This window comes from Thunnus maccoyii, chromosome 16 (genome assembly GCF_910596095.1).
Source record: "Thunnus maccoyii chromosome 16, fThuMac1.1, whole genome shotgun sequence".
Taxonomy (NCBI): Eukaryota; Metazoa; Chordata; class Actinopteri; order Scombriformes; family Scombridae; genus Thunnus; species Thunnus maccoyii.
Window position 1 is genome coordinate 247,501 of NC_056548.1, and position 23,383 is coordinate 270,883.

The 23,383-nt window shown below is 38.4% G+C and overlaps 1 long non-coding RNA gene across 1 annotated transcript; it reads left to right on the forward strand.

The window, feature by feature from the left end:
* The first annotated feature begins 15,896 nt into the window (after positions 1–15,896).
* Positions 15,897–22,653, forward strand: LOC121880745. The gene is made up of 2 exons (XR_006091634.1): positions 15,897–16,003; positions 22,226–22,653. It is a non-coding gene; the product is annotated as an uncharacterized LOC121880745 (long non-coding RNA).
* Positions 22,654–23,383: the final 730 nt, after the last annotated feature.

The window sequence follows — 23,383 nt, forward strand, 5'->3', positions numbered from 1 at the left end:
AGCGTGTTATGAAGCTCAGACTTTGATGGTGAAGACCCAGATTTCTCTTCTTTAAATAAGGCAGGGCCTCCCAGACTCACACTTGATTGTCATCCCATTGACTGAAACACACAACTCTAATTAGCCCTTCAAATGAACTGATAATCCCAGATCCACATACAAATATTTAACATTCGATCATTTTCCTCAATAAATAAACAAACAAGTGTAAGGTTTTTGTCTCATTTGTTTAACTGATGTGTCTTTATCTAGTTTTAGGACTTGCATGGAAATCTGACTACGTTTTAAGTCATATTTATGCAGAAATTGAGCAAATTCTAAAGGGTTCACAAACTGTAAACCTCTGTTTTACAAACTAGAAAAGTCCAAATCTTCTGTAGAGAATGTTCATATTCTCTCTACTGAAACATTTAAATCAGTTTAAATATCTCAACATGCTGAGTCTTCGTGAGGCAGCAGCAGCTAAAGAAGAAGGTGGTGAAGTTGAAGCACTGAAAGGACTTGGAGTGGCAGCTCAAACAGGATTAATGGAAGAAGTTGGAGTGCTGTTAACATCGAAAGTGGGAGTGCAAACAGTAGATGGAGTTGAATCAGAGTTGAAGTGTCAGTGATTTAACAGCAGTAACAGTCATCTTTGTAGCAGTTTGGGCAACTTATGTTTGTAGTAGTTATAGTAGTAAAGTAGAAGTAGTCACACATAGTAAGTTAGTGTGAGTAGTAGTAGTAAGTTTGAGTAGTAGTGGTAAGTTAGTGCGAGTAGCAGTAGTAAGTTAGTGCGAGTAGTAGTAGTAAGTTAGTGCGAGTAGTTAAGGTAAGTTTGTGGAAGTAGTTGTGGCAAGTTAGTGCGAGTAGTAGTGGTAAGTTTGTGCGAGTAGTTGTGGCAAGTTAGTGCGAGTAGTAGTGGTAAGTTTGTGCGAGTAGTAGTGGTAAGTTAGTGCGAGTAGTAGTGGTAAGTTAGTGCGAGTAGTAGTGGTAAATTAGTGCGAGTAGTAGTAGTAAGTTAGTGGTGAGTTTGTGTGAGTAGTAGTAGTAAGTTAGTGCGAGTAGTAGCGGTAAGTTAGTGCGAGTAGTAGTGGTAAATTAGTGCGAGTAGTAGTGGTAAGTTAGTGCGAGTAGTAGTAGTAAGTTAGTGCGAGTAGTAGCGGTAAATTAGTGCGAGTAGTAGTGGTAAGTTAGTGCGAGTAGTAGTAGTATGTTAGTGCGAGTAGTAGCGGTAAGTTAGTGCGAGTAGTAGCGGTAAGTTAGTGCGAGTAGTAGTAGTAAGTTAGTGGTAAGTTAGTGTGAGTAGTAGTAGTAAGTTAGTGCGAGTAGTAGTAAGTTAGTGCGAGTAGTAGTGGTAAGTTACTGCGAGTAGTAGTGGTAAGTTAGTGGTAAGTTAGTGCGAGTAGTAGTAAGTTAGTGCGAGTAGTAGTGGTAAGTTAGTGGTAAGTTAGTGCGAGTAGTAGTGGTAAGTTAGTGGTAAGTTAGTGCGAGTAGTAGTAAGTTAGTGCGAGTAGTAGTAAGTTAGTGCGAGTAGTAGTGGTAAGTTAGTGCGAGTAGTAGTGGTAAGTTACTGCGAGTAGTAGTGGTAAGTTAGTGGTAAGTTAGTGCGAGTAGTAGTGGTAAGTTAGTGGTAAGTTAGTGCGAGTAGTAGTAAGTTAGTGCAAGTAGTAGTAAGTTAGTGCGAGTAGTAGTGGTAAGTTAGTGCGAGTAGTAGTGGTAAGTTACTGCGAGTAGTAGTGGTAAGTTCATACGAATAGTAGTAGTTGTCAGTGCGAGTAGTAGTGGTAAGTTCGTGTGAGTAACAGTAGTAAGTTCATGCGAGCAGTAGTAGTAGTAGTCAGTGCGAGTAGTAGTGGTAAGTTCGTGAGTAACAGTAGTAAGTTAGTTCGAGTAGTAGTAGTAAGTTAGTGCGAGTAGTAGTTGTAAGTTAGTGCGAGTAGTAGTGGTAAGTTAGTGTGAGTGGTAGTGGTAAGTTAGTGTGAGTGGTAGTGGTAAGTTAGTGGTAAGTTCATGTGAGTAGTAGTAGTAAGTTAGTGTGAGTAGTAGTAGTAAGTTAGTGTGAGTGGTAGTGGTAAGTTCGTGTGAGTAGTAGTAAGTTAGTGTGAGTAGCAGTAGTAAGTTAGTGTGAGTGGTAGTGGTAAGTTAGTGGTAAGTTTGTGTGAGTAGTAGTAGTAAGTTAGTGTGAGTAGTAGTAGTAAGTTAGTGTGAGTAGTAGTAGTAAGTTCGTGTGAGTAGTAGTAGTAAGTTAGTGTGAGTGGTAGTGGTAAGTTAGTGGTAAGTTTGTGTGAGTAGTAGTAGTAAGTTAGTGTGAGTAGTAGTAGTAAGTTTGTGTGAGTAGTAGTAGTAAGTTAGTGTGAGTGGTAGTAGTAAGTTAGTGGTAAGTTTGTGTGAGTAGTAGTAGTAAGTTAGTGTGAGTGGTAGTGGTAAGTTAGTGGTAAGTTTGTGTGAGTAGTAGTAGTAAGTTCGTGTGAGTAGTAGTAGTAAGTTCGTGTGAGTAGTAGTAGTAAGTTAATGTGAGTAGTAGTAGTAAGTTAGTGTGAGTAGTAGTAGTAAGTTCGTGTGAGTAGTAGTAGTAAGTTAATGTGAGTAGTAGTAGTAAGTTAGTGTGAGTAGTAGTAGTAAGTTAGTGTGAGTAGTAGTAGTAAGTTAGTGGTAAGTTCGTGTGAGTAGTAGTAGTAAGTTAGTGTGAGTAGTAGTAGTAAGTTAGTGTGAGTGGTAGTGGTAAGTTCGTGTGAGTAGTAGTAAGTTAGTGTGAGTAGCAGTAGTAAGTTAGTGTGAGTGGTAGTGGTAAGTTAGTGGTAAGTTTGTGTGAGTAGTAGTAGTAAGTTAGTGTGAGTAGTAGTAGTAAGTTAGTGTGAGTAGTAGTAGTAAGTTCGTGTGAGTAGTAGTAGTAAGTTAGTGTGAGTGGTAGTGGTAAGTTAGTGGTAAGTTCGTGTGAGTAGTAGTAGTAAGTTAGTGTGAGTGGTAGTAGTAAGTTAGTGGTAAGTTTGTGTGAGTAGTAGTAGTAAGTTAGTGTGAGTGGTAGTGGTAAGTTAGTGGTAAGTTTGTGTGAGTAGTAGTAGTAAGTTCGTGTGAGTAGTAGTAGTAAGTTCGTGTGAGTAGTAGTAGTAAGTTAGTGCAAGTAGTAGTAGTAAGTTAGTGTGAGTAGTAAGTTAGTGTGAGTAGTAGTAGTAAGTTAGTGTGAGTGGTAGTAGTAAGTTAGTGGTAAGTTTGTGTGAGTAGTAGTAGTAAGTTAGTGTGAGTGGTAGTGGTAAGTTAGTGGTAAGTTTGTGTGAGTAGTAGTAGTAAGTTCGTGTGAGTAGTAGTAGTAAGTTCGTGTGAGTCGTAGTAGTAAGTTAGTGTGAGTAGTAGTAGTAAGTTAGTGGTAAGTTCGTGTGAGTAGTAGTAGTAAGTTAGTGTGAGTGGTAGTGGTAAGTTAGTGTGAGTGGTAGTGGTAAGTTAGTGTGAGTGGTAGTGGTAAGTTAGTGGTAAGTTCATGTGAGTAGTAGTAGTAAGTTAGTGTGAGTAGTAGTAGTAAGTTAGTGTGAGTGGTAGTGGTAAGTTCGTGTGAGTAGTAGTAAGTTAGTGTGAGTAGCAGTAGTAAGTTAGTGTGAGTGGTAGTGGTAAGTTAGTGGTAAGTTTGTGTGAGTAGTAGTAGTAAGTTAGTGTGAGTAGTAGTAGTAAGTTAGTGTGAGTAGTAGTAGTAAGTTCGTGTGAGTAGTAGTAGTAAGTTAGTGTGAGTGGTAGTGGTAAGTTAGTGGTAAGTTTGTGTGAGTAGTAGTAGTAAGTTAGTGTGAGTAGTAGTAAGTTTGTGTGAGTAGTAGTAGTAAGTTAGTGTGAGTGGTAGTAGTAAGTTAGTGGTAAGTTTGTGTGAGTAGTAGTAGTAAGTTAGTGTGAGTGGTAGTGGTAAGTTAGTGGTAAGTTTGTGTGAGTAGTAGTAGTAAGTTCGTGTGAGTAGTAGTAGTAAGTTCGTGTGAGTAGTAGTAGTAAGTTAATGTGAGTAGTAGTAGTAAGTTAGTGTGAGTAGTAGTAGTAAGTTAGTGTGAGTAGTAGTAGTAAGTTCGTGTGAGTAGTAGTAGTAAGTTAATGTGAGTAGTAGTAGTAAGTTAGTGTGAGTAGTAGTAGTAAGTTAGTGGTAAGTTCGTGTGAGTAGTAGTAGTAAGTTAGTGTGAGTAGTAGTAGTAAGTTAGTGTGAGTGGTAGTGGTAAGTTCGTGTGAGTAGTAGTAAGTTAGTGTGAGTAGCAGTAGTAAGTTAGTGTGAGTGGTAGTGGTAAGTTAGTGGTAAGTTTGTGTGAGTAGTAGTAGTAAGTTAGTGTGAGTAGTAGTAGTAAGTTAGTGTGAGTAGTAGTAGTAAGTTCGTGTGAGTAGTAGTAGTAAGTTAGTGTGAGTGGTAGTGGTAAGTTAGTGGTAAGTTCGTGTGAGTAGTAGTAGTAAGTTAGTGTGAGTGGTAGTAGTAAGTTAGTGGTAAGTTTGTGTGAGTAGTAGTAGTAAGTTAGTGTGAGTGGTAGTGGTAAGTTAGTGGTAAGTTTGTGTGAGTAGTAGTAGTAAGTTCGTGTGAGTAGTAGTAGTAAGTTCGTGTGAGTAGTAGTAGTAAGTTAGTGCAAGTAGTAGTAGTAAGTTAGTGTGAGTAGTAAGTTAGTGTGAGTAGTAGTAGTAAGTTAGTGTGAGTGGTAGTAGTAAGTTAGTGGTAAGTTTGTGTGAGTAGTAGTAGTAAGTTAGTGTGAGTGGTAGTGGTAAGTTAGTGGTAAGTTTGTGTGAGTAGTAGTAGTAAGTTCGTGTGAGTAGTAGTAGTAAGTTCGTGTGAGTCGTAGTAGTAAGTTAGTGTGAGTAGTAGTAGTAAGTTAGTGGTAAGTTCGTGTGAGTAGTAGTAGTAAGTTAGTGTGAGTAGTAGTAGTAAGTTAGTGCAAGTAGTAGTAGTAAGTTAGTGTGAGTGGTAGTGGTAAGTTTGTGTGAGTAGTAGTAGTAAGTTAGTGGTAAGTTCGTGTGAGTAGTAGTAAGTTAGTGTGAGTGGTAGTGGTAAGTTAGTGGTAAGTTTGTCTGAGTAGTAGTAGTAAGTTAGTGTGAGTAGTAGTAGTAAGTTCATGCGAGTAGTAGTAGTAAGTTAGTGTGAGTGGTAGTGGTAAGTTTGTGTGAGTAGTAGTAGTAAGTTAGTGGTAAGTTCGTGTGAGTAGTAGTAAGTTAGTGTGAGTGGTAGTGGTAAGTTAGTGGTAATTTTGTCTGAGTAGTAGTAGTAAGTTAGTGTGAGTATTAGTAGTAAGTTCATGCGAGTAGTAGTAGTAAGTTAGTGCGAGTAGTAGTGGTAAGTTAGTGTGAGTGGTAGTGGTAAGTTAGTGGTAAGTTCATGTGAGTAGTAGTAGTAAGTTAGTGTGAGTAGTAGTAGTAAGTTAGTGTGAGTGGTAGTGGTAAGTTCATGTGAGTAGTAGTAAGGTAGTGTGAGTAGCAGTAGTAAGTTAGTGTGAGTGGTAGTGGTAAGTTAGTGGTAAGTTTGTGTGAGTAGTAGTAGTAAGTTAGTGTGAGTAGTAGTAGTAAGTTAGTGTGAGTAGTAGTAGTAGTAAGTTAGTGTGAGTAGTAGTAGTAGTAAGTTAGTGTGAGTAGTAGTAGTAAGTTAGTGTGAGTAGTAGTGGTAAGTTCATGCAAGTAGTAGTATTAAGTTAGTGTGAGTAGTAGTAGTAAGTTAGTGTGAGTAGTAGTAGTAAGTTCATGCGAGTAGTAGTAGTAAGTTAGTGCGAGTAGTAGTGGTAAGTTAGTGTGAGTGGTAGTGGTAAGTTAGTGGTAAGTTCATGTGAGTAGTAGTAGTAAGTTAGTGTGAGTAGTAGTAGTAAGTTAGTGTGAGTGGTAGTGGTAAGTTCATGTGAGTAGTAGTAAGGTAGTGTGAGTAGCAGTAGTAAGTTAGTGTGAGTGGTAGTGGTAAGTTAGTGGTAAGTTTGTGTGAGTAATAGTAGTAAGTTAGTGTGAGTAGTAGTAGTAAGTTAGTGTGAGTAGTAGTAGTAGTAAGTTAGTGTGAGTAGTAGTAGTAGTAAGTTAGTGTGAGTAGTAGTAGTAAGTTAGTGTGAGTAGTAGTGGTAAGTTCATGCAAGTAGTAGTATTAAGTTAGTGTGAGTAGTAGTAGTAAGTTAGTGTGAGTAGTAGTGGTAAGTTCATGCAAGTAGTAGTAGTAAGTTAGTGTGAGTAGTAGTAGTAAGTTAGTGTGAGTAGTAGTGGTAAGTTCGTGTGAGTAGTAGTAGTAAGTTAGTGGTAAGTTCATGCGAGTAGTAGTAAGTTAGTGTGAGCAGTAACTGCAGTAGGATTGGTAGCAGTAGTTTTGTTAGTACTAGTAGTAGTCAGGTAGTAATATTAGTAATAGCAGCAGTAGGATTAGTACAGGTACTGATAGTAACAGTACTGCTAGTGGTAATAATAGTAGTAATGTTCAATACGTGGATGAAACTGATGTAAATGAACTCATAGCTGCTGTCTGTCACAACTTCAATAGACTGTCAGCTGAGTGGGGGGCTCGTTTGTTACAAACTGCTCCTTTAACTCCTCATGTTAAAGGTCATTTAGTCCTCTCCCCTTCTGTCACCTCCTCATCCTAAATGACACCTCCTCCTCCTCCCCCTCTTTGGTTGACCTTAACTCCTCATGTTAAAGGTCAGCTCTGCGTCACTCCTGCTCACTGATCATCTCATTTGGAAATTATTCTGATTAATAAGTTGTGCGGCTCTTTTGAAGCGTCTCGTCTGGCCCGGCTGGAGAAGACACATATTGACTCTCAGGGTTTGGTTTCTCTTTTGATGTCTCACTTTAAACTCGGAGACATTGAGCTTTAATTAGCATAGAGGAGGAGGAGGAGGAGGAGGAGGCCATGATCAGGTCTGTAATCCCTGCTGGAGTCCACCTCCACACTGTTTGACCAGAGAAGCAGTGAGGCACATCGTCCTGTAACTATCAGCCCGCAGGTTCGATCCCTGCAGCAGTATCAGAGGTCAGCAGGTGAGGAGACAGGAGTCCATTTGTTTAGTTTCACCCAGGGCCAGATGTTGGAAGGCTTTTGTTTCTGTTTTCTTCTCACAAATAACATGTTGTATTACTCATGTTCTCTTGCATACTTATTGGTGTGAATGCTGACAAGCAGTCACACTTCTGTTCTTCAAATCTGTATTTATTTTCTTTCCTCTGTATGTTTTTCGATCGCTAACTACTTCTCCATACTTTCAGCCACAGAAACCTATCAAATATCAAAAGGTTCAGCTCTTTAAAGACATTTGTTCTGTTACTTTTATTCTTTCTAGCATATTCCAGTGATTTTATATCATTTTCAAAAATAATTAAATTTATAATGGAAAGTCTATGGGAGGAATGTTTGAAAGTTGATATCTCAAAAACTAAAAGTGCTGCAGTATAATTATACTTCATGTACAGGTGTCGCATGTGGAAATGCTTCACATATTAAAACATGGGACCAACAGCGCCACCATGTGATCAATTATTATGTGTTTTTCATTTTGGCTAAACTCATGAACCATGAGGCCTTTCAAAACAATATTTGCACAGTGTGATCCTCGGATGATGCCGAGTAGACTGATATAGGCCACGCCCATTTCTGACCGGAAAAATTTTCCCTCATTTTGGATTTTTTTGTGGACTAAGTTTTTGCTTTCATTGGAACATATTGCATCTAATCTTCACCAAACTTGGTACAGACCATATTTAGACGACCCTGAACAGAACTTAGGAGTTTATTTTTTGGTATCATTTACCGTTTGTCTGTAATTAGTTACCAAACTTTTGAATGCGTGGCCCGATGCACCTAACAGGCCATAACTCTTCAACACTGAATTTGATTACAACCAGTTTAGGGAATGTTGTACATACAGACACACTGCACAAGTGTGTAAGACTTAATATAATTCTGCCCACGGGCACTACTGTAATATTATAACATGATATTTCTGCAATTCTGTTGTCTTAAATAAAATTAAACTTGGTACACAAGTTCTCCATGAGAATCTGCACAACATACTGAATTATGGCACCAACAGCCCCACCTTGTGGTCATTAGTAAAACACCACCATACTACTTATTAACTGCCATGTCTTATAAATGTAATATGTCATGGTAACCAAATTCTGCAAAGTTGCACAGATGTGGATGCTGAACAAGTCTTTACTATCTACAGCAATGCTTTGTAATTTATTTCAGCTGTCAGCATTCACATGCGTTTTCCACAGGAAAATTAGTTATTATTTTCATTCCATACATTTCTTTGCTTGCATAAATTTGTATAAATGTACATATGTAATGACTTATTGTAAAAAAAAAAGATTTTTGTCACCTATCTCCTAAACTTTTTATGCGACCAAGACGTTCCATATGTCAAACTGTGTGGAATTCTTTGTAGATTTATGCTCTGACTTTTATTATTGATACCATTTATACTTTTTGATTCATTAATGTTTAAATAATAATACAGACTTTCATTGTATTTATAAATCAGCCACTGTGTACAGTAGAAACTCCATTCAAATTTCAAAATGCTCAGTATGACATGCTGATCGAACATGCACACTTTCATATTTATGACAATTATGGTTAATGAGTTATAAAATACATGGAGGTTAATGAAGCCCCATCCACTCCCAGTGTATGTGTGGGCTTCACTGACCGTCATGAAGCTCATACATTTAATGCAGTGGAAACTCCATTCAGTCTCCACATGCTTATCACCCCCTGATTATAAAACTCATAGTTTGACATGTAACATACGTTAAGCCAATGAACTGTTTCCAGTTCCAGTGTGCTAATAACAGGCATCATTTACAGAAGCAAGACATATTTACTTCAACATGCAAATGAACTGTGATGGACCACATAATTCTAGACCGCTTCGTATGCATATAATTCCAAACTACTGCAAAACATCAATGCAAAACCAAACTAGTCAGCTGACAGCAATCACAGACATTGTCTTCAGGAAATGCTCTTTTTCTTAGTTATGTTACTAAAAAACAATTATTATGGAGAGAAAAATGGGCCAATGTTGATAATTAATTTTACATATGTGATTGTTTTGTAATGACTAACAGTGGTGTTATGGTTTGTGTTACATTTATTTGTCATTTTAAGCGTTTATTAGATGTCGACAGTAGATAAATGAAAGGAAACAAGGGGAGAGAGAGAGACAGGGAATGACAGGCAACAAAGGTCCACTGCTGAAAATGGGACTGTGGACTTGGTTTTCAATGACCTGTGAAGACAGTATCAGCTAGAAATGTTCAGACCAATCCTAAGAATCTGTATCTGGGCTTAAATAAAATCAGATCAGATGTGGATCTTTTCTGTCCTGTGTTCGGTGTTGCAGCTGCTCTCCTCTGCAGAGCAGCATCTGACTGCAGATCAGAGTCAACATCAGAGATCAGAGTAGAAAACCTTCAGTGAGCAGCTTCTCATGTTCAGCCACACTGAGCTTCACTTTCAGCTTTGGTTAAAATGACAACTGTGATTCTATCTCTCTCTCTCTCTCCGTTGTTTGAGTTGAGTTGTGTATATTTTGCGCCTCTTTGATTCTTTCTTTTATTTCATCCCTTCGGTGTTCAGTGCTTTCTACCTCGTTCATTTTAGACTGACTGACTAATGAGCTGCTGCTTCAGTAAATCAACAGCTTTAAAATTTCTTTTTTAATATATATGTGCTTATTATTTTTTGGGAGCATAGAGGGAATACAGACAAACCAAAAAAATATCTACAAACAAACACAGCACATTAATGATAATAACAGGAACCACAGTCGTAAATTAAATTGAATACAAAGCAGTTTTTCTTTAACCCTCAGAGACCCGTGGTGGCGTCTGTGATCTCGGCCGAGTCTTTTAGAGGCTCACGTTTAAAGCTGCAGTGAAGATTCTGGTATCATGTGAAACCAGATGACCTCAGGCAATGTCATGTTATGCTAGCTTGTTGGGAAAGGGGCTAAAACTGGCATTGCGCTTTTTCAAAGGGGTCCCTTGACCTCTCACCTTAAGATATCTGATTGAAAATGGGTTCTATGGTTGCCCACTCTATTCTAATCCCATGCAGTCTTTTGCTGCAGTATAAATTGGGTCTGACTGGAAAACTGAGACTCTTGTTGATTCAATGAGTCCAACTGTATTCATGTGTGATGATTTCAGTCACCATAGCAACCATTTCATTACAGTGAGATTTTATGAAACTTGACCTCACTGTATAAAATGACCTATTGTTACCTCGAGGGCGTTCAGAGGATGTTTGGCTTTCCTGGTTATACTGACAATAAGGAGGTTTCTGAGCAGTTTCCAGAACAGAAGTGCTCGCCATCCATTGGCTGGAAAATGTAATTCTTACAGAAATCTCCAAATGTCAAAAGTTTTTGATACCAAATCACAGCATGAATTTTTCTGTTGTGTTCCTCAAGGTCTTTGTGGTATTTTGGAGGCATTTTTGACCATTTTTATCAATTTTAAAATGGTCAAAAATGGTTAAATTAGGCACCAAATCTGTTTAACAAATGATATCAACCCAAAAATTGCTGTAACAACTTATGAGACTTCATATACTTCCATCATAATGTTCTAAGCACGTAACCAAAACACAATGTTTATTACAGATTTATGACTAGAAGAACTTGACACACAATGCTGAGCTGCATCTCAAATTTATGTTCAGGCTCCCAGCTTTCAGATGATGAATTACCACTTCTATGTGGCAGATACTGTTTACCTGCTGCCCCCCTAAAGAAGACAAAAATGGGTCTATGGTGGGTCTCTAAGGGTTAAAGAGTACAAAAGTCTATATACATAGTAAAAAAAAAGGAATATACACAGCAAGGTGTTTTACATTGAACACAACACATCAGTTTTTACCTTGAAAAATGCCAGTACAGGTTCTTATCTTACACCACCTCTGTCTTCACTATAAAATCTCTCCAGTTGTGATGTGTTTGCCATTTCTCTCCACCAATCATACAAACGTACAGATTTATTTTTTTTTTATTGTATTTATTTATTGGGACAGTGTGCAGTTTTAAACATGAAAGATGCACTGCACCGGTGTTAGCTCAAAGCTAATTTACATCCACAGTCCCCCACAATCAAAACATACAACAGCACAACAACAAACAGTACAAAATACAAAGCTACACACAACAGCACATCACATACACCCACAATGTCAATTAGAAATTAATAATGTAAACTTGTCAAATTAAAAGCAAGACTACCTGCACTAATGAGACGACCATAGATGGAGACATGGATGGACACAGCTGATTGGTCTTTAGTAGATTTTTTAATTTGGCCTTGAATGTGTTGATTGAACTGCAGATCCAAACAAAAGAGCCATTTCTTCATACTTATTGGCCAAAGATGAGGAACTTATTGTTCTATGAGAGGATCAGGTTCCCAGCGTTTTCCAAAAGCCTTGAATGAATCATACAATACAATATGTGTAAAATTTACTGCATGATCAGAGAATGAGTTAAATCACTGAGCGTAGACTTATTTCAGGAATAAAGCTGTAACTTTTCCTGTGTAATGTTTTAAACTGTATAAAATGCCTGTATACTCTTCAAACATCCGTAGCAGCTGTAAATTTGACAGGTTTGCGGTGTGTTCAGTGTTTACACAGTAAAAACAGTTAAAATCCTGGCAGCAGTCAGACTGTAGTCTCTGGATGTTCAGTGTGCTGTTGTCTCGGTGAGCTGATAAAAGTCAAACCCTCATTATGAAGTGTGTTGACACTCATGTTAGTTAATTAGTTAATTAATCCTTTATTTAATCAGGAAGTCTAACTGAGATCAAGATCTTAATCTCTTTCAATGGAGACCTGCGCACATGTATTTATTTTATTTTTATTTAACCAGAAAGCCTCTTGAGATTCATGATCTCCTTTACAAGAGAGACGAGGCCAAAATGGCAGCGAGAGATAAACATCACAGAAAAACGCGTCATTCATTTACACAAATAACACAATAAAACAGGAGCTGTGAGACGAAAGATCAGATGTGACCATTTAAAATGGTTCCAGGCTGAGAGTGCAGAGTAGTTCAGCTGTTAGAAACAGCTCATTTACCATGGAGGGCTTTATTAATGGAATGAATCATGGACCAAGCGAGGCATCACCTCCTTTTGCCAAATAATAACAAATGGAAATCTTAATAATTTTGTGGATTTATGGCAGTGAAGTTTTTACCCGTACTCAGAGATCCACCTCTTTCTAAAGGAAATAAGAGACTCTGATATGTAGTGACGCTTATCATTCAAAACATACTGAAGGCATCGTAGGCGGAAAATATGAGGGCTTCTCCTCAATGAATAAAATATAACATAGTGATATGAGAGGAAACCCAGTCTGCTTCCACTGACTCGTTGTTCTGGAGAGATTTCTGCTGGAAGAACTAGAGGAACCCTCCCACCACCTCTTATCAACATAATCACCTCTTTTTGCTCAGTGGAGAAAATGACTTTTACCCTTCGACTCCAAAAGGAGAAGGCGGATAAAAGCTGGGAAAAATGGGATTGCTATAATTTTCCTACTATACTTTTTCTGTCTTAACCCTTTAACTGTGTTATGAACTGTAAATGTGTTTTTCTTTTACTGATTGTGCTGTTTTTGTCCCAGATCCCATCTGTTCTCTGTCCATACAAAAACTAAAAGTAAAAGTATTAAAAACATGAGATGAAGCGGTTCAGTTAACGTGTATAATGAGTCTGATGCAGCTGAGCTCAAACGAACTCACAACACGATCACAAGTAGCACTTAATGTTTTAAAATGTAGTGATTGACAGGACTGACAGCTAGTGACAATCAGGTGCTTCATCATCTTTCATCATCATCATCGTTCACACAGGTCGACTGTTGTGTCTTATCAATGAGTTTACTACCAGCGGTGACATGTGATGGTTTTATCCAATCAGGAGGACCTGCTGAGGCTTCAGAGAGAGCGAGACGCAGCTGTGGAGGACAGGCGCCGGCTGGAGGCGGAGCTACAGACACTACGAGCCAATCACAGGTCTTGGCTAACATCACACACACACAACAGTGAAAAAAGTTTAAATAAATAATGTTAATCTAATCAACTGACAGCAACACATGAAGCATCAGCAGCTCACAGATTCGAGACGGTTTGTACACTGTCGCAGCGGTGGGTGGAGCTAAACATGAAGCCCCGCCCCCACTCCCAGTGGCAATGAGGGCTTCTCAAAAAGCTTCTTTACTTCCCCACATTTTGTTCTCCGTTTCACTCAATGAAAAGTTATTGAAGGGAAAATAAAGCTTTACAAACTAACAGTAGTATAACTAGCTTGCTGGCTTAGCTTGTTCACTAATGGGACAATAAGTTGACACAGTTGTTTAAAGCTGTATTAGTATCATGTCTTCCTAACTGTGTGTCTGTATATAAAGGTGGATGTAGTGACGTCACTCATTGGTTTCATTGAAGCTGCTTTTCCTGCTAACAGGGCAGCTGTCGTAATCAAGTAACATTAAACTTAAAAAAGTTAAATATTGTGACAATAGTTCGACTTTAGAGATTGAGACCAGAATGACTCAACAATGAATGATTCAGAAATTCTCCAGTGAGAAGTTGAGGCTTTTTGAATGGGAGTCAGTTGGATCAGCTAGCGGTCGTCGGTGGCATTTTAAGGTACTTCAGCTTCAAGATGTGTTTGCCGCTTTATTTTTACTCCAACAGAGGAGCTTCAATAAAACAATGAAACATTGAAACCATTGAATCAATGTTTGACAGCTGCTATAATTTGCCACCTCTGTGTTTTTGATCTCATGTAATTCATAAATGAAATAATCAAAGAACTGAGGCTAGAAAAGATATAAAACTATATAAAGTTCATGTCTAATTCAGACCTGACCTGATGTCTCAGATCAAGGTTTGCAGTAACAGACAGCAGGTCGGATGCTAAAGCTGAACTTTATTCAGATGAAGACGACACTTTACTTTCAATCTGTCAAAACAACACAACACAGAATGTTTGTTAAAGGAACAGAAATAACAAACAATCACAGACTGACGTCACGTTCTAATAAATCAACTGAATCATATCAGATTCATGTTGAACACACTTTTAATGTAAACACAGATGATGAAAGTTGGTTTAAAATATATCGACCAAAATGTGCCTGAACCCTCATCAAAGAGTTTGATTGTATTACACTGTCTCATTAATTAATCAATCAATTCAATCAATCTTTATTTATAAAGCACCAAATCACAACAAAAGTCATCTCAAGGCACTTTTCACATAGAGCAGGTCAAGACCGAACTCTTTAATTTACAGAGACCCAACAATTCCCCCATGAGCAGCAGCAGGAAAAACTCCCCTTTAACGGGTAGAAACCTCAAGCAGAACCCGGCTCTTGGTGGGCGCCATCTGCTTTGACCGGTTGGGTTGAGAGAGAGAAAGAAAGAGGGAAAGGGGGGGGGGGGGGCAGAATAACAACAATCATAACAATAACAACAGCAGCAGCAACAGCCAGGGAAGGATGCCATCAGGACTGTGAAGGACCGCGAAGGCTCGGTCCAGAACCCAGGGGTTCCTGCGAGATGAGAAAGCACAAAAACTCAGAGGAAGAAGCAAAGTTAGTGACATGCATTGATGTTACATGAATACATACAGATGGAGAGGAGGAGGAGGAGCGAGGAGCTCAGTGCATCATGGGAAGTCCCCCAGCAGTCTAGGCCTATAGCAGCATAACTAAGGGCTGATCCAAGGCGAGCCTGGTCGGCCCTAACTATAAGCTTTATCAAAAAGGAAAGTTTTAAGCCTACTCTTAAACATAGAGAGGGTGTCTGCACCCCGGACTGAATCTGGAAGATGATCCACAGGAGAGGAGCCTGATAGCTGAATTGACTAATTAATTGATCATCAGAATGTTCACAGATGTTATGAATTAATGAATCAGAAGTGGTTCTCAGCATATGAAGTAATGATACTAACTATATAAGGTTTGTGTCTAATTCAGACCTGACACTAACAGCAACAGCAGCATCACAACAGTCACAGTGTAAAGTGCTGTTAGCGCCCCCTACAGGCTGCAGAGTTCATTACAGCCACAGTATAAACAAACAAACATCCTAACCAGACCTGAACCGCAGCGCTGTCGCATCATCAAACATCATTATTGATTAACAGTGACGTGTTTAAAGGTTTTATAAAACACAGACAGATGATGTCGTCCTGCTGATTACTGCCGTCGTTCTGGAGTCACATGATCAAACCGCAGATCTGGAGGTTAATCTAATCTGTATTTAATATTTGATATTGAACATGATGAACTACCTGCATCTGTACCATTTGGATCTGTTTCAGTCTATCAAATATGTTTAAACTGTAATATTCCAGCAGCTAGGCGCCAATAAAATACGTAAAATAACAAAATAACCATCTCATAAAAAACAGTCATTTTCCATATTAAAATACAGTTCATAGCTTTAAATAAAAAATAAATAAAATCTTTTTTTTTTTGGTTTGGCTTTTTAATCATAAATAAGATATTTCCACTTATAAAAAATTAAATTCCCCATAAAAATATACTGACTATAAAACAGATAATCAGGTTTAATCAGGTTGTTGTAAAACAGGTAATGAGGTTTAGAATTGCATCAATCTACTTAAGATCATATTAAGTGTAATATGAGTTATATGTTTCATGTTATTTTACATTAGACATGTATTTTGTAATTTTATACATTTTCATGTATTTTTGAAATACAGTCTGAGAACATTTACACACATGCAGATAACAAGAAGCTGTGAGACCAAACATGCCGCAGTGATGATGTCACAGTGATGTCACCATGATGATGTCACAGCTGATCAGTTTGTGTGTGTTCTCTCTCAGCTCTCGGGGACTCCTGACTCCTCCTCCATCTCTTGCCGCTGACTGCAGCTCTGCGGCGGCGGCGGCAGGTCCCCTGCAGTCCCCGCCGAAGGCCCAGCTGCAGCAGCTGTCGAAGGAGAAGCAGAGCGTGGAGGCGGAGCTTCAACGCTGCCAGGAGGCGGAGCGAGAAGCCATCGATAGAGTTCGCAGGTACGTTACTGAACAAACCTGTAAAGATCTGCAGTTTCATCCTGCCGTCACCATGACAACACAAACACAAACAAGTCAGTAGAGCTGTGAAGTGAGAGGAGATATTTCTGGTTCCTGCAGTAAAATCCCCTTCAGACTGATCAACATGAAACTCTCCTGTTGAATCATCACAGGAAAACACAAACAACTGTGTTAAAAAATATCAGCTTCAAAACTGAAGGAGAGACTTTAACTACGACTCCCAAGATGCATTTCATTCATTCATTTCCTCACACTTACACTGAAATGTCTCCGCCATCTAGCTTTCAACCCTTTCATAACTAACTTCACTGCTGTACGCTGAGATCCATCTGAGGGAACCTGCAGGATTAGACTCTGTTGACTTCCTGCATCCTCAGTTAAAGGCGCAGTCCTCCGAAATTCCCTCCCTGCCAGTTCAACACAGATTCAAAATTTTAAAACGTTTGTTTAAAACTTGGCCAGAACTGTAATCATGACACCAACTAGTCATTATTTGTGGACTTGGGTTCATGCTATAAATGGTTTGTGTTTTGAACACCTATGGGAGATGTTAGACAGCGCTCTCCACCACCATCATCAAAACATCTTCTGATCCACAAGAGTTCAGAGACCGTAGAATCAATAACAAGGCTGAGGAACAGCGTTCTGATTGGCTGACAGCTGGACTCAAATATCCAGTCAGTTTGGGTCAGTGGAGGCCTAAAGGTTAGAGAAGCAAGCTTGTGACTGGAGGGTCGCTGGTTCAATCCCCGGACCGACGGGATCGATCTGTGTGGGGAAGTGAAGCAGCAGCACTCGCCCCTCCCTCATTACCTCCTCTGAAGTGCCCTCGAGCAAGACACTGAACTCCAACTGCTGCAGCGGCAGCAGGTCAGACTGTGAATGTGATGTTCCTGTAAAGAAGAGCATTGAAGAAGAAGAAGAAGAAGAAGAAGAAGAAGCTCCCCTAATAAATAAAGGTCTAAAAAAAATCAGACGGCAAAAAGTCACAGCCGACAGGAAGTGAGTTTGAACCTCAGTTTTCATTGGAAGGTCACCTGCTGTGTGTGTGTGTGTGTGTGTGTGTGTGTGTGTGTGTGTGTGTGTGTGTGTGTGCATACATTCAGTGACCTTTACAAACACAAACAAACCTGTTGACATGTTGGTTTCTGTCATGATGTTGATTTCATTCGGCTGTTAACCATCAACTCCAACTAAAACTAAATAAGAAGCTTTTAAACAGAACTGACATCAAACGTTTGACGTTCTTCCTCAGTGAATAAAAACTAAATGATGATGAGGAAGACGAGCGTTTTAACCTCTTTCACTCCAACATTATTCTGGAGCAAAAACTCAACTTTAATAGTGAAATGAAAATGTCTGCAGCTCCTGAACCAGCGTGAGCATCATCAGCGAGCTCGTTGCAGCGAGGAAACAGAAACAGAGGAGTCGCTTCCTGAAGTCAATAAACACTGAAACATTACTGTGTGTTCTGTAGAGGACGAGGATCAACAGGTGTGTTCACGTGTTAATGAGGTTAACGTGTTAATGAGGTTAACGTGTTGATGTGTTAATGAGGTTAATGAGGTTAACGTGTTAATGAGGTTAACGTGTTAATGTGTTAATGAGGTTAATGAGGTTCACGTGTTAATGTGTTAATGAGGTTAATGAGGTTAACGTGTTAATGTGTTAATGAGGTTAATGAGGTTCACGTGTTAATGAGGTTAACGTGTTAATGAGGTTAACGTGTTAATGTGTTAATGAGGTTAATGAGGTTAACGTGTTAATGAGGTTAACGTGTTAATGTGTTAATGAGGTTAACGTGTTAATGAGGTTAACGTGTTAATGTGTTAATGAGGTTAATGAGGTTAACGTGTTAATGTGTTAATATGTTAACGTGTTAACGTGTTAATGAGGTTAACGTGTTGATTAGGTTAACATGTTAATGAGGTTAATGTGTTAATGAGGTTAACATGTTGATGTGTTAATGAGGTCAACGTGTTAATGAGGTTAACGTGTTAATGAGGTTAACGTGTTAATGAGGTTAATATGTTAACGTGTTAATGTGTTAATGAGGTCAACGTGTTAATGAGGTTAACATGTTAATGAGGTTAATGTGTTAATGAGGTTAACGTGTTAACATGTTGATGAGGTTAACGTGTTAATGAGGTTAATATGTTAACGTGTTAATGTGTTAATGAGGTTAACGTGTTAATGAAGTTAACGTGTTAATGAGGTTAACGTGTTAATGTGTTAATGAAGTTAAGGTGTTAACGTGTTAATGAGGTTAACATGTTAATGTGTTAATGAAGTTAACGTGTTAATGAGGTTAACATGTTAATGTGTTAATGAAGTTAACGTGTTAATGTGTTAATAAGGTTAACGTGTTAATGTGTTAGAGGTTAACGTGTTAACGTGTTAATGAGGTTAACGTGTTAATGAGTTAACGTGTTAATGTGTTAATGAGGTTAACGTGTTAACGTGTTAATGAGGTTAACGTGTTAATGAGGTTAACGTGTTAATGAAGTTAACGTGTTAATGTGTTAATGAGGTTAACGTGTTAATGAGGTTAACGTGTTAATGTGTTAACGTGTTAACGTGTTAATGAGGTTAACATGTTAATGAGTTAACGTGTTAATGTGTTAATGAGGTTAACGTGTTAATGAGGTTAACGTGTTAACGTGTTAACGTGTTAATGTGTTAATGAGGTTAACGTGTTAATGAGGTTAATGTGTTAATGAGGTTAACATGTTGATGTGTTAATGAGGTCAACGTGTTAATGAGGTTAACGTGTTAATGAGGTTAACATGTTGATGTGTTAATGAGGTTAACGTGTTAATGAGGTTAACGTGTTAATGAGGTTAACGTGTTAATGAGGTTAATGTGTTAACATGTTAATGTGTTAATGAGGTCAACGTGTTAATGAGGTTAACATGTTAATGAGGTTAATGTGTTAATGAGGTTAACATGTTGATGTGTTAATGAGGTCAACGTGTTAATGAGGTTAACGTGTTAATGAGGTTAACATGTTAATGAGGTTAATGTGTTAATGAGGTTAACATGTTGATGTGTTAATGAGGTCAACGTGTTAATGAGGTTAACGTGTTAATGAGGTTAATGTGTTAATGAGGTTAACGTGTTAATGAGGTTAATGTGTTAATGAGGTTAACATGTTGATGTGTTAATGAGGTCAACGTGTTAATGAGGTTAACGTGTTAATGAGGTTAACATGTTGATGTGTTAATGAGGTTAACGTGTTAATGAGGTTAACGTGTTAATGAGGTTAATATGTTAATGAGGTTAATATGTTAACGTGTTAATGTGTTAATGAGGTCAACGTGTTAATGAGGTTAACATGTTAATGAGGTTAATGTGTTAATGAGGTTAACGTGTTAACATGTTGATGAGGTTAACGTGTTAATGAGGTTAATATGTTAACGTGTTAATGTGTAAATGAGGTTAATGTGTTAATGAAGTTAACGTGTTAATGAGGTTAACGTGTTAATGTGTTAATGAAGTTAACGTGTTAATGAGGTTAACATGTTAATGTGTTAATGAAGTTAACGTGTTAATGAGGTTAACATGTTAATGTGTTAATGAAGTTAACGTGTTAATGTGTTAATGAGGTTAACGTGTTAATGAGGTTAACGTGTTAATGTGTTAGAGGTTAACGTGTTAACGTGTTAATGAGGTTAACGTGTTAATGAGGTTAACGTGTTAATGTGTTAATGAGGTTAGCGTGTTAATGAGGTTAACGTGTTAATGTGTTAGAGGTTAACGTGTTAACGTGTTAATGAGGTTAACATGTTAATGTGTTAATGAAGTTAACGTGTTAATGTGTTAATGAGGTTAACGTGTTAATGAGGTTAACGTGTTAATGTGTTAGAGGTTAACGTGTTAACGTGTTAATGAGGTTAATGTGTTAATGAGTTAACGTGTTAATGTGTTAATGAGGTTAACGTGTTAACGTGTTAATGAGGTTAACGTGTTAATGAGGTTAACGTGTTAACGTGTTAATGAGGTTAACGTGTTAATGAGGTTAACGTGTTAACGTGTTAATGAGGTTAACGTGTTAATGAGGTTAACGTGTTAATGAGGTTAACGTGTTAATGTGTTAGAGGTTAACGTGTTAACGTGTTAATGAGGTTAATGTGTTAATGAGTTAACGTGTTAATGTGTTAATGAGGTTAACGTGTTAACGTGTTAATGAGGTTAACGTGTTAATGAGGTTAACGTGTTAACGTGTTAATGAGGTTAACGTGTTAATGAGGTTAACGTGTTAATGAGGTTAACGTGTTAATGTGTTAGAGGTTAACGTGTTAACGTGTTAATGAGGTTAATGTGTTAATGAGTTAACGTGTTAATGTGTTAATGAGGTTAACGTGTTAACGTGTTAATGAGGTTAACGTGTTAATGAGGTTAATGTGTTAATGAGGTTAACGTGTTAATGAGGTTAACGTGTTAACGTGTTAATGAGGTTAACGTGTTAATGTGTTAATGAGGTTAACGTGTTAATGAGGTTAACGTGTTAATGTGTTAGAGGTTAACGTGTTAACGTGTTAATGAGGTTAATGTGTTAATGAGTTAACGTGTTAATGTGTTAATGAGGTTAACGTGTTAACGTGTTAATGAGGTTAACGTGTTAATGAGGTTAACGTGTTAATGAAGTTAACGTGTTAATGTGTTAATGAGGTTAACGTGTTAATGAGGTTAACGTGTTAATGAGGTTAACGTGTTAACGTGTTAATGAGTTAACGTGTTAATGTGTTAATGAGGTTAACGTGTTAACGTGTTAATGAGGTTAACGTGTTAATGAGGTTAACGTGTTAATGAGGTTAACGTGTTAATGAGTTAATGTGTTAATGTGTTAATGAGGTTAACGTGTTAACGTGTTAATGAGGTTAACGTGTTAATGAGGTTAACGTGTTAATGAAGTTAACGTGTTAATGTGTTAATGAGGTTAACGTGTTAATGAGGTTAACGTGTTAATGAGGTTAACGTGTTAACGTGTTAATGAGTTAACGTGTTAATGTGTTAATGAGGTTAACGTGTTAACGTGTTAATGAGGTTAACGTGTTAATGAGGTTAACGTGTTAATGAGTTAACTTGTTAATGTGTTAATGAGGTTAACGTGTTAATGAGGTTAACGTGTTAACGTGTTAATGAGGTTAACGTGTTAATGTGTTAACGTGTTCAGTCTAACATACATGTGACTTACTGTCTGACAGAATTGAAAACGTGATGCTGTTTTAGTTCTAAACAAACTAACGTGACCAAACTCATCCTGATGAAGGAACATGTGACTCACTGGCGTGTTTTTAATGTGTTCTGGACAACATGGAGGGTTAGTGTTAGAGGATTGATCGCCGTCGTCAGAAACATGTTGCTGTTGTTACTCTGCGATGTGTTCAAAGGCGCTGTGAGCGTGTGGGACAGCAGAGGTTTGGCACTGATCTGTATTCAGCAGCGTGTGAGAGAGAATTAAAGCTTCAGATTGTGACGTGTGATGCTGAATAACGTGACTTCTTCTTCTGCTGCTGCTGCTGCTGCTGCTGCTGCTGCTGTCGGCTCATCAGCCTGAAGATGAGGGGATGAGACTCGTGATGAAGGCAGCTTAACTCGTCCGTCTGCGTCCCGCGTCGTCCTCCTGGACTCAAACCTGCAGATCTCTGCTGTAATTTAGCTGCCAGCGGGGGGGCAGAGAGGAAGAGGAGGAGGAGGAGGAGGAGGAGGAGGAGGAGGAGGAGGAGGAGGGCTTCTGAATGAAGTGAAGAATATTTACTCTGTACAGAGGAGGAGGGCAGATATCTGCTTATTAGAGACGACAAGTTTAATTTAGTTTGAAGACACACACACACACACAGACACACACACACACACACACACAGACACACACACACACACACACACACACACACAGACACACAGACACACACACACACACACACACACAGACACACACACACACACACACACACACACACACACACAGGTTGTTAGTTTGATTCCCACTGACGAATATTATCTTGTCTGTAATGTGTTCTGGTTTGTGCATCTCTAACACTCTCTCCTCCCCCTCCTCTTCCTCTTCCTCTTCCTCTTCCTCTCTTTTCTCCCCCTCCTCTTCCTCTTCCTCTCTTTTCTCCCCCTCCTCTTCCTCTTCCTCTCTTTTCTCCCCCTCCTCTTCCTCTTCCTCTCTTTTCTCCCCCTCCTCTTCCTCAGGTTGGAGCGTCTGGTCGAGGTGTTGAGGAAGAAAGTCGGGACAGGAAACCTTCGATCTGTCATCTGATGTTTTGTTTTGTTTTAATCAAACTTTTTTTTTTTTTCTTGTTTTAAATCTTTTATTTCTTTTTTGTATCTTTTTATCTTCAGATATTTAAAAACCAAAAATGTTTCTTTGAGGCCTCAAACTTCAGTTTAGTTTTGTGATTTAATGTAGTTTCTGTTTTCTAATAAAACACATTTATGCATCATTGTTTGTGTAAAATGAGGAATCAGCTGTTTGATGTTTGATCTTTTATCATATTTTCATGTTTATTCTTCTCTGTTCTCATTAAATCTCAAACTGTTCATGAGTCCAATGTTTTTCTGATTGAATCTGACGTGATTTGGATTTTTATGCGTAAAAATAAAAAAAAACATAAAACTGATGTTTCATGTTTTTGCTGAAAAGATGTTTGACTTTAATCTGATTGTATGACGACATCATTCATGTTTCTGTCTTATGGATCCTTCCTGGGTTCACTGCTCCACTGCACATCGTCTGTGCAGAGGAGGATTCCTCCTCCTCCTCCTCCTCACCCTCCTCATCCTGCTCCTCCTCCTCTCCTCTTCCTCCTCCTCCTCCTCCTCCTCTCCTCCTCCTCCTCCTCCTCTCCTCTTCCTCCTCTCCTCTCCTCCTCTCCTCCTCCTCCTCCTCTCCTCTCCTCCTCCTCGTCTCTAATTGAAGATCAGTCTGCCTTTTAGTTCTTCTGTTGATTTAAGGTTTGTCTCTTAAACTCTTCTGTTTTAAACAGAAACTCAGATTAGATTAATTTCACAGGTTCGCTGTGACAAATGTGATGAAGCTGCTTTGACTTCATCTTCCCTAAAAACTTCAAATTAAAATTTAACTTTGACAACTTTGAACAAGTCAGTTGAACATTTAAAGGAAACAGCTGAAGCTTCATCAGTCTGATTAACTGAACTACATGAAGCAGTAACGTGTGAACAGAAGCATCGTTTCATATTTCTGATAACTCAGTTTAACTTCGTCCAAAATGTTTGAATTTGCAGCTTTTCTCAGAAAGTGTTTGTGATGTTTTGTCTCTTTTTGCAGGAATTCAGAAAAATATCAAGCAAAGTAAAATAATGTGATTTATTTAAACTGCTGCCAGTGAA